At 37.9% G+C, this 12,122-nt stretch overlaps 1 long non-coding RNA gene across 4 annotated transcripts in view; it reads left to right on the top strand.

Moving 5' to 3' along the window:
• The first annotated feature begins 5,501 nt into the window (after positions 1-5,501).
• Positions 5,502-12,122, top strand: part of LOC122213541 — a 205,505-nt gene continuing 198,884 nt past the window's right edge. For all 4 annotated transcript variants that reach the window (XR_006199576.1, XR_006199578.1, XR_006199577.1 and 1 more), the window contains exons 1-2: positions 5,502-5,536; positions 6,749-6,869. This is a non-coding gene — a long non-coding RNA (uncharacterized LOC122213541). The remainder of the gene's footprint in view (positions 5,537-6,748; positions 6,870-12,122) is intronic.

Below are 12,122 nucleotides of genomic sequence, written 5' to 3'. Positions count from 1 at the left end.
AGAGTCCTGGGAAGGGTGATGGAGTGGGAGGCTCTGGAGGTCAGGTCCTTAGAAAATTAGGTCATTGCAATAGCCCAGGTGTGGGAGATGAGAACATATCAGAAGGGTGGAAACAACAAAAACATACTGTATCTCACATTTCCCAGTTTTATTGAGGGTCATGATAATTTCTGAGACATGTTACCACACATCATAGTCCAAATACATTAGCCATTGTGAGTTAAAGTTATAAACCTCTAAAACCACATGGTTTCATTCACAGTCTAAATTTATTTATTTATTCATACATCGATTGATATAAATATAAAAATATGTATTCTATAATACATATCATATAAAATATATTTTATATTTATAACCTCTGTGTGTGTGTGTGTGCGCGCGCACATGCTGGTAAAGTTTATTTATGATATGCCTATCATGTCAATCACATTTCAGTCCTGAGAATTTGTGTTTATATGCAGAGTTTTGCACATTCCTGGGAGAATACTTTTTTCCACCCAAACGATAACAAAACAGGATACAATTAATATGATAGTTGGGTAGCTGAATGGACAACATGCTTTTTGAGAGTCTCATCTGGGATTTTAGAGTGAATTGCATCCAGACACAGCCAGGGGCAATTTGTGAGAAAGCCCTTGAGTTCTTTACTTTTCACCTGAAGCTCTTGAATTCCTCAATATCCCACTGAAGATTGGGTCTTCCAGTGGGTCTTCATCTTGGTTTTCGTCCACAGCTGTTGTTTTCTCAAGTGTAACCAAAGTTTCAGCTGGGCATCCTGAGGTCACACACACAAAAAGAAGGTTGCGCCCATTTCCACTTTCTGCATGGCCCCAGCTGCAGCCAGCAAGAGAATAACAGGTGTGCTGTTTTTCATGGCAGTTGGCCAGAGGTAACCCTGGTGGGGGGGCTGAAACTGGCTTCACTCTTTGACGGTACCAGTAATCGTTGTTTTGTTGAACTATGCCAACAGAATAAGCTATAAAGTAAATATTTATATCTATCTATATCTATTTCAGTTCTTTAAAATTCATCCTTTACATTCATTCATTCATTCATTCGTGCAATGCATTTTTATTGTGTATCTATTCTGTATCAGACATTGCTTTAAGGGCTGACTATTCAAATATGAATTACTCCATCCCTACCATAAAGGGACTCAGTCTAATAGGAGACAAAGACATTGATACTACAAAATGTCTTTGTGGAGGATTGCCAAATAAAATACAGCATGCCTGGTTAAATTTGAATTTCAGATAAACAATGAATAATTTTTAGTACAAAATAATTTTAGTACACTATGAGGCACTAAACTTAATGAATAAATGTTTTGTGTAATGAATAATTTTTTGGTACAAGCTAATATTTTAGTGCAGTTCATGCAAAGTTTGGAACACACTTATATTTTTAAAAATTTATTTATCTGAAATTCAGACTTAACTGGGTGTCTTGTATTTTTATTTACTGAAGCTGACCATCTCACTTTGGTGTGTCTGAGAATTGCCTGATGTATCATTTGAGGTTGTGAAATGTCCATAGTTTCCCATAAGTTTCCTTACTCTACAAATTATTTCCAAAGTATCTTTAACATGAATACAGTTAGGTGCACATGGGAGAAACAGAATGTTTCCTTTGCAGAATCTATTTGGCTCATAAATTCAATGGAAGTGCTAGGAGACTACAGAATATTGTACAGTCACTAAATAAAACATGGAATTAAAGGGGAAGTAAAATATCTCTACTTCTTATACTATGGCAGTAACAAGTTGTTTTCCTGTTTGGCTCACATACATTATTGCACATTTTTACCCATTGTCATTTGAGTAGAAGTTATTAGGTTAGATCACTTAAATATTTACAGGTTGAGAAAGTAATGTTACTTGCTTAGAAGCAAAATACAGTTCTTGGAGTTATAAGATGTTTGCCAGAAGGAGTTCTTATGTTTCTTGAAACCCTGAATTTTACATTGTTGAGGATAGATCCATCTTGTGTTTGGTACTTAACAAGTTTTGTTCACTCTGATTGACACAATGGCATCTACTCATGGCATCTTGTAGAGAGATTTCTGACAAGAGTTAAGAGTAATTTTACTTTCTGCAACATGGTCAACACTTTTATTTGGATTTGTCCTACTGGTAACTTTCTACCTAAAAAGCAATTACTTCCTACCTGCCCACCGGCCCTCAGGAGTTTAGTTAGATGGCCTGTTACTGCCTTTCCCCACTGTGAGGCATAAAACTGGTGGGAAGATCCTCCATGTGTAAATCCAGAGCTTAGAGTCCATTTGGAAGAAGCATAATTATGATTAAGAGAAAACCATAGCATATTACATACTTTGCCTTTTCATGTCTTGTTATGATTGACTATAAAACAATTTACTCTTATTATATGTGAAGTATATAATTCAGTGATTAAAATTGTATTAAAAATACAAATAAGTAGGAATCATTTTTTGTCCATGTCAGGAATACTTAATATAGTACAAGACTCAGGATAATTCTTCCTATGTATATTAGCAGAATAATCTTTTTTCATATTTTATATATTTTCATTTTAAAATAGTTTAAAAATTAAAATTATAACTAAAATAACCATACATTTTGCAAATTATTTGTGGATGACTATCTTCAATGTAAGTCAGAAATGTGCTATATTGTTAATTGTTGGTTGTATTAAGATAGTTGTTCGTTGTACTAGGAGAATTGCATTCTTTGGAATAGAAAGGCGATTCCTCTTCTACATTGTCCTGGTCATAAGATAGTGACTGATATTTCAATATCTACACATCTGGTTCCCTTCTCCCCACTTCACTAACTCTCCATTATGAATCAGAATAATCATATTTTTCTTTTACCCCAACAACTATTATCTGAACTCCATTATTCAAATGAGTTCCAAGAGAATCTCTTCAAATTTGTATTGTATTACAAAGACCCACATAACCAAATTTTGGTTTAATAAACCTAAATGCTACTTTCCTTTCCTTGCCATTTAAAGGTGAAAATGCACTTCTCTTTGTTCTACTAGAGGCAAGCATGGGATTTAAAGACTTTCAACAAGCTTAATTTAAAATCAATATTTGTCTGCTCTCTAGGTCTTTGAAAACTGTCCAAGATGGTGTTAGAGTAGAAAGCAAATGTGTAAAATAATTTCTGCAAATCAGAAAATCAGCATTGGATTGGGTCATTCAAATGAGCTTCTGTATTTCAAATGCATAAACATTTCTGATAAATGGTCATTTAGCTGTATCTTGCCTATCCACCGTCAAAAATAATGTAAAACCACTCTACGTGATCTATTATATACATATTTTAATTAAATGTTTTTTTAGTGTTTTATTTATTTTTGAGACAGAGAGAGACAGAGCATGTGCAGGGGAGGGGCAGAGAGAGAGGGGGACACAGAATCCGAAGCAGGCTCCAGGCTCTGAGCTGTCAGCACAGAGCCTGACACGGTTCGAACTCACAAACCGTGAGATCATGACCTGAGCTGAAGTCGGACGCTTAACCAACTGAGCCACCCAGATGCCCCTGATCTATTATATTTTTGACATTAAAAACCACTTTGTTTATCTTTATTTTTAGCCAAAATATGATATCTCTGTAACTGCCATCCCCTTGATTTTAGAGACCCAGAACAAATCTCTTCCCTTCCCTTGTAGAAATAACTTTTCCTTTACTCTATTCCCAGATAATGAGATTTTTCCTTCTTTTGCTAAACCTAATCTGAACCCCCCACGTCTTCTGGAGCCAATGCTCCATCATTTCTCTGAATCTCTCTCTCCCAATTTATTCTTCTCACCAAGCTATTAAAATATTTTTCCAGTAAAAAAAAAATCCTTCTCTTGACCACATGTCTCATTATATAATTATGGTACCAGGTGTGTCTTCTTTCATAATTTTCTTGTAAGAATAGACCACAATCATTATCTCCATTTCCTCCCCTTCCAATTTTTCTCAAACCACTAAAGTTTCTGCTTTCCTTATTCCATTTATAGTGCTCTTTAAAGGTAAAAAAAATCATATTCTAATAGCCTTGTAATGGTAAGTTTATTTATTTACTTTGAGAGAGAGAGAGAGGGCTGGGGTGGGGCAGAGAGAGAGAGAAAGAGAGAGAGAGAATCCCAGGCAGGTTCTGCACTGCCAGCGTGGAGCCCAATATGGGGCATGAACTCACAAACCATGAGATCATGACCTGAGCCAAAGTCTAGAGTCAGATGCTTAACTGACTGAGCCACCTAGGCGTCCCTCTAATAGCCTTTAAATACTGTGCACCTGAAGCTAAAAACTCATCATTCCTCCCCAAATGGTATTTTCTAGGGTCCACAAAACCTGAGAAGTCTCCTTGGCCATTGTTCCTCACTCCCCCAATGTAATCAGTCATGTTCCACAGCTTACTCTTAAATTCCATCTTGTTTCTACCATTATTTCTTCACCTAATCAGTGGGCCTGGCACATATTCCGTGATTAATAAATGTTTAAATATGTGAACTAATTTATCAAAGAAGGGCATCTCTCAGGCAAATGCTACTGGCTACTTCTCTTGTCTGCTTCTAACAAGGTTCCAGAGAGCCCCTTTGATGTTTCCCTTTCAGTTCCTGGTCACTAACCTAGACCCTCGGACTAAGGAGGCATCCCCTCTCCCTTGATAACAGACTTAGACTGCTCATAACATATTTGTCTTGACTTAGAACTTAGAATTCAGGCTAACAGGCCTAGAACACCTCATGTGCTAGATTCGTTACTCTCATAAGAAAGGCTATAACTCAAACAGATAATGTACAATTAAGAAGCTGGTATAAATATAAATCAGAGTTCTAGAAAACTAATGATCAACCTATACTGAAATCTTGTACCACAGTAGTAATTACAGCCACACTAACATAGCACCAATTACGTGCCAAGCATTGTTCTAAAGGCGCTGTTTATAATTGTTTAAGACTTCAGCAAACGATGTGTGTAACATTACCATTTTCCCAGTCTCATTAAAAAAAAAAAAAACTGAGGCAAAATTACTTGTCCAATCACATCGATCGTAAGTGACAGACCTTGGGTGTGAACCCATATACTTAATTATTAACCTACACTGCCACACCCTGAAGAAAATCAAGAGATTCTATGCCAAGTAATCCCTTACCAAACTCAGACCGATGCCTTAGATGGTTGGAAATGTGATCCTACTTTGCTTTCCTGATACATAGTATACTTTACAAACCTTGTCCCATGTCAAATGTCAATAACATAAACAATGTGCGACGTGAGAGGTAAACGCCATTCCGGGAATCCAAATGTGCTGTTTGCCCAAATAACATTATTATTAGCCTGGGAAGAATACGGTTACTCCCCCTTATCTGCAGTTTTCCTTTCTGCAGCTTCAGTTCCCTGCTATCAACCGCGGTCCAGAAACAGATGGATGGTCCTCCTTCTGACGAATCGGCGGAACGTCAATAGAAGCCTAAGTTTACGTCAGAATGCTGCGTCATTACCTCGCTTAGTTTCGCCCAAGCATTTTATCATCTCACATCATCGCATGAAGGGTGAGTACAGCACAATAAGATATTTTAAGAGATCAAAACCACATTCACATAACTTTTATCATAGTCTGTTGTTGTAAATGTTCTATATTATTACTTGTTACTCTCTTACTGTGCCTACTTTATAAAGTAAACTTTATTTTATATAGGTATGTTTTATATAGGTATGTTTATAATAGGAAAAAGCATAGCATATATAGGGTTCAGCACTATCCAGGCACCCACGGGGGGTCTTGGTGCATCTCGCCTGTGGATAAGCACGAACTGCCATATTGGCCTGTGTTTCTCTTCAGTTACATAAGTAGATACATTTGGAACTAATCCCTAGAGAGATTTGGGAAATCAATACAGGAGAGTTGAAGGGAAGGAGACATCAAAACTAGAGAACAAAGGGGTACCATTAAGAACCTTGTTTCCTTCCCCGAAGCCCCTAACACCTGGTAAATTTCCAAAATCTCATCAGAAAGCATGATATATTTACAGTAATATTTATCCTCTTGACTATTAACTCTGTGCCAAATATTCTTGCCTACATTATCTTTAATTACTTCCAAACCCCACAAATTAGATATATCATCCCCCCATTTTGCAGATGTTTTCCAAGGCTGCAAGAATTTAGCATTACTAAGAATCAAAGAACTTGTGGTTGTGGAAGTAGAATGAAAAATGGAATTTCTCTGATTCCAGTGTGTAAATGTACTTTGCGTTGTCAGTCCTAGGAAAGTATCTATCTCAAGCAGCAGTAGCCCAGTATTTCCCATATCACCTGGTGAGGACTTGTGCCTCAAGCTGAATTGACAAGATTCCTGCCAGCTTTATATTCCAAAGAAACTGGTTGTTCATCACATTTATGCCTATACCTCTATGTGTATATCTGACAAATCAAAATTTGCAGGGTGATCAAGCATGTTTAGTAATGTGAAGAAATGCCTAAGGATAAGTGCAAATTAAAATTAACACCAAAATAGAGAAATAGGTTATGCATAGTGAGTATATCAGTCAGGATGAGCTAGGTTATACTACAGTAACGACAATAACAAAAAATTAAACTGTCTGTGATTTGGCCAGACAAAAGTTTATATTTTGCTCACTTGAAGCCAGTTTAGTTAGGGTTCAGGTGACTCTCCGGGATAGTCACCTTGAATGTGGTTGTTTGGCAATCCAGGCCGCTTGGAGCTTTTGGCTTCTTCTCAACACGTGTTTTCACAATTTCAGGGAAGGAGAGTGCTGTTGTGTCTTGTACTGTCAACTTAAATATCTCCATACAGACATGACATATATCACTTCACTTCCAACCCATTGGCTCTCCAGTGTGCCTAGAAGGAAAAGAGAAACAGTGAGTAATACAAGTGTCTCCTACACAGAGCAAAAATCAAAAAAGAGAGAGAGAGAATATAAAGTATAAAATAAACAGAGAAAATCGATAGAGTGAACTGTGTTATGATTGCATGATTGATCATGTTTTTGCTATTTTAGGTACTGAATGTTAAAAATTATTGTAGAGGTGCCTGGATGGCTTAGTCAGCTAAGCGTCTGACTCTTGATATTGGCTTGGGTCATGATCTCATGGTTCCTGAGTTCAAGCCCGGCGTCTGGCCCCCATGCGGCTCCTAATCAGGCTCCTATTGGACTCCTCACTGACAGTGTGGAGCCTGCTTGGGATTCTCTCTCTCTCTCTCTCTCTCTCTCTCTCTCTCTCATTGTCTCTCTCTCTCAAGATAAATAAGCTTAAAATAATTATTCTACAGTCTTTCAGAGGAAAAATACATGAATTTCCACTGTTAGCGTTGAAACAGCTCACTACATGTTACCCTGTACCTTCCATCAGTCTTTGAGATGTTGCTCCGTCCCTGAAGGCTTTTTAGTGGGTTGAAGAGGTAGATAGATAAGGGTAAAGAGACTGACTATGACAGCAGAGCAAATAGTTTATATTGCAAAAGCAAATCACTTCCCTGATTTTTTCCTACCTTTTTTTTTACCTTTGAAAAGAAAAATGTTGATTCCATTTATATACTTGAATATCATGAAGGCATGAACTCATTGGTTGTATTTATAATAGCACCAGTCTTTCTATTGCTGCTTAGAAAATGAAAAATAATTTTACTGCTTTTAGCTTGGACCCCACTTCTTTCATTTTAAAGAATATAGTTTTAAAGAGAACCATTGCTGGAAATAAGGGCCTGAGGAAAGAGCATGGTCCTTCAGCTCACTTGAGGGACATCGTGTTCCTCTCTTTTGTATTCCCCAGAGCTAATGTAATCTAAGTGACATACAAATTGAATTGGCTTTCCAGATTTTCATATACTTGTAACAGGTTGTTGAAGAATATAGACTCATAGAGGTAAGAATATAAGTTAAAAATTTTTTCCCGAACTGTCCTCGATAGTTACTATGCTATAAATTACTTTTTCCATCTCTTACTGAATCTTTGTCAGAGTCTATAAATTTTCCAGCCACTTTTGTTTATTAAGATTCCAATCAAGTCTGCAGCATCAATATTGTATGGATTCAAAGCTCTTCTTCTTCAAGGATAGAGTCGAGTAGCTTGGTGGTGGTACTTTCTTCTTACAAGATTCCTGCTCCTAAATCTCCTAAAAGTTCTGACTTCTCTAAGCCTGGGGATAGAGATATCAGAGAGAAGTGGCAAATCTTTCCCCATTTGTCTGTGTGATGACACAGTCCTCCTCTTACTGTGTTTTTGTTCTGTTTTGTTTTTGTCACTTTTCTGACTGTCATTGATTGGCTATCTATGCTTTTTGGAGAATATTTGGTCCAACTCTTGATAGTTCAGCAAATATGTTGGTCCTTTTGAGCTTGTCCACTACAAAGTTTTCTTTTGTACACCATCTAGAGTTGTCTCCACTTTTCCCCCTTAAAGCACACAACCACTGATCTACCCCTCGGAACTTTCTGGCTGGTTACCTTACAGTACATCAGTGGGAATTGGGAATCTGTCTCAGGTGAAGTACTAGAAAGATGGGTGAAGCCCAGATGTCTTCTGAACTGTCCATTGTGTCCCTAGGTGTGTTAAATCATGGTAAGAATAGATGGTCCTCCAAAGATTTCCACATCGAATCCCTGGAATCTATGAATGTGTCATGCTACATGGCAAAGAGAAATCAAGGTTGCAGACAGAATTAAGGTTCTCATCAACTGACTTTAAATGAGAGATTCTCCTGAATTACCTGGGGGGGGGTCCAGTGTAATCATGGAGGGCCTTAAGAGTGGAAGAGGGAGGCAGAAGGTTAGGTCAGAGTGGTGTGATGTGAGGAGAACTTGACGCGCTGTTACTGGCTGTGAAGCTGGAAGAAGAAGGTTACGAGCCAGGAAATGTGGGAGACCCCTAGAAGCTGGAAACGGCAAAGGAACATCATTTTCTAGAGACTCCAGAAGAGAAGGCAGCCCTATGGGCACCTTGACTTTAGTTGAGTGAGACCTGGGTCAGACTTCTGATCTACAGAACTATAAAATTGTCAATTAAAGCTGTAAATTAGTCTTAAAGCACTAGATTTGTGGTAATCTGTTATGACAGCTAGAAAACGAATACACTGGACAATCCTTGCATTCTTGCCATGCCAGTGCTTCCAGTTGCTCCACGAGGCTGCCTCTTCTTTCAGCCTGGGCTCCCTTTCCTCAACTCAGGCCTGTAAAGGTACAGACTAGCAGTTCTGCAGCCCAGGTAGTGTCAACATGGGGAACGAGGGGCGCTTTCCCTTCACACAAGCAGTGGCCTTCTACTTACTTTTGAGTTCATTTTTTTCTGAAACTATACATTTATTGCTAGAGTAAATGTTTTACAAAGCTCTTTGCAAAAACACAGCAGCCTCTTGCCATCAGTACCTTCTACCGTTTCCTCGTTTACAGAGGCAACCGACTTTAATTCATTTAGCTATGTCTTTTGGTAGTCATGCCTCTAAATGACATGCTTATATTGCTACTTCTTGATCTTTCTATATCTGTTGTCTTCCGCAAATGGAAAAATTATCCATCCTTTACCTACATCCTTGCCCACCATACATAAAATCTCCTCCCTCCCAACCTCCCAAGAGGGTTATGTTATAATTTTGTCTTAATAACTGTTAAGAATTTATATTGTTAGGGTGCCTAGGTATCTCAGTCGGTTAAGCACCCGACTCTTAATTTTGGCTCAGGTCATGATCTTGTGGTTCATGGAATCTGGGCTGACAGTGCGGGGCCTGTTTGGGGTTCTCGCTTTCCCTCTCTCTCTGCTCCTCCCCCCTACACACACACTGTCTCTCTCAAAATAACTAAATAAACATTTTTACAAATCTTAAAACAAGAATTTACATTGTTATGACATGTAAATCCTCACACAGTATACTATGATTTTCATCATCTTTGGGATTAAAATTGTCTTTTCCGTTAATTTTTTTATTTTCTGGGTACACATTATGCTTCCACCTCAAATATTTGCCAAATAATAGAAATCCTCTCTCAATACTTTTAGAGACAACAGGTGTTCTACTTTTAGTATTTTTAGAGAAAACACAGCCATAAACTGATCTGCTTCAATCTGGACTGGTTGCCTCTAAGTCCCTGCAAACCATTCCTCCTGAGATCTCCTTCCATTGTCTTCCTGAGGATTCTTTAAATTTTTTTAATGTTTATTTATTTTTGAAGGAGAGAGGCAGAGCATCAGTGGGGGAGGGCAGAGAGAGAGGGAGACACAGAATCTGAAACAGGCTCCAGGCCCTGAGCTGTCATCACAGAGCCCAATCCGGGGCTCGAACTCACGAACCTGGAGATCATGACCTGAGCCCAAGTTGGATGCTTAACCAACTGAGCCACCCAGGTGCCCCATCTTCCTGAGGATTCTTGTCACCTCTTGCTTGTGCCAGATATGTTTCCAGTGTCCACTACTGGGAAAGTATGAGCAGGAGGTAAAATTTGAGGATTTTGTCTATCTAAAAACATCTCTTACCCTTGTCTCTACCCTTGTCTTGATTTTGTCTGGGAGTTGAACTGAAAATAATTTTTGCTCAGAATTTTGAAGCAATTTCTCTGTTTTCTTCCAGCTGTCAACAATATTGATGTCAGACTTCCAAAGCTGTTCATACTCTTTTTTTTTTTTTATTAAGTAATCTCTACACTCAACATGGGGCTTGTTCTATGAACCAGGATGCTAGTCCTTAGCAGATATTGAATCTGCCAGTGCCCTGATCTTGGATTTTCCAGCCTCCAGAATTATAGGAAATAAATTTCTTATAAGTTGCTTATAAGCCTTCCAGTATATGGTATTTCTGTTATAGCAGCCCAAACAAACTGAGGCACTCCATAAATTTTCCTTCCTTCCTCCCTCCCACCCTCCCTTCCTCCCTTCTTCCCTTCCTTCCTTCCTTCCTTCCTTCCCTTCCTCCCTCCCTCCCTCCCTGGGATATTTTGTTTCCTAGGAGATCTCACCTTGCTTCCAACATGCATATTGAGTTTACTGTTTCCCTTGACATATTTTTAATTCTCAAGGGCTCTTTTTGGTCTCTAAGTGCATTTTAAAAGTAGTATCCTATAATTGTTTTGTGTATGCTGCATTCTACCTTGTGTTTTATCCTCTCCAGAAACTAAAACCTCCATTGTCTACCAGGTTGGAGAAGCTATAGTAGTATGTCTTCTGATATATATACCATATAGATATACTATATAGATATATACTATACAGATTTTATATACTATAAGATATAGTAATATATCTTGATATACATATATATATATGGTAATGTGAATATATGAAATAAGTGAGAGGATCTAAGATTCTAACTTCTCCTTAAACAGACTTTCAGCCAATCTGCTGTTTTTAAAACCATCTTTTCCCCCTACTTCCAAAGCATCTGGTGCTTCCAACTACTGGAGTGTTTTCAGGGATGAGCAATGCAAATTGGGTTATTTATTGGCCTTCACCACTGCCAGTTTAGGATCCAGCTCTCTCAGGGCTGGTAGATCCATAAACTTTCATTCTGATTTTCAGATTCTGATTTTTCTCAGTTTATCTGCTTTTGCAAGTATTTTTTCTCCTGTTTTCTTTGTTCTTGTGATATCATTCCTTTAAAAATTCTGCAAACTGTTGTTTAAGTAGGGTTTTTATAATGAGTAGGGATAAAAGTATATGTTCAGTTCATTGTATTAAATACCTTTAATTGGGATGACACCACACATGTTTATGAACAATTCACTTAGAATCATCCTCCCATTCTAATCACTTGGCTTTGGCAGGAGTGGGGAAGGATAGCACAAAGAAAGAAAACCCTCTCAACACAACACTATACTTCTTAGAGAACTTAATGCTTTCTGCCATTCCCTAGGTGGTGGTTGCAGACCTATTTCTATAGCCTGTTAGAAAATGTTGTGTTAAGGGTCTCACCCAAATTTTTGTTTTGTTGTAGAATTTTGCATTTAAGTTTTGGCTTTGTACCTTAGCTAAAATTCTGAGATTACAGGGAAAATTCCACTCAAAATCCTATTATATGCTGACCTGGTTATTATATTTCCTAAGAAGTCTTTTTTCCCCAAGTTAAATTACAGAGTTGTTCCGAGTAATCAGACGGTTGATGATAGTTATTTTGTTTGGATTTCTTTC

Source organism: Panthera leo, chromosome A2 (assembly GCF_018350215.1).
Source record: "Panthera leo isolate Ple1 chromosome A2, P.leo_Ple1_pat1.1, whole genome shotgun sequence".
NCBI lineage: Eukaryota > Metazoa > Chordata > Mammalia > Carnivora > Felidae > Panthera > Panthera leo.
This window is presented reverse-complemented; position numbering and strand designations above follow the sequence as displayed.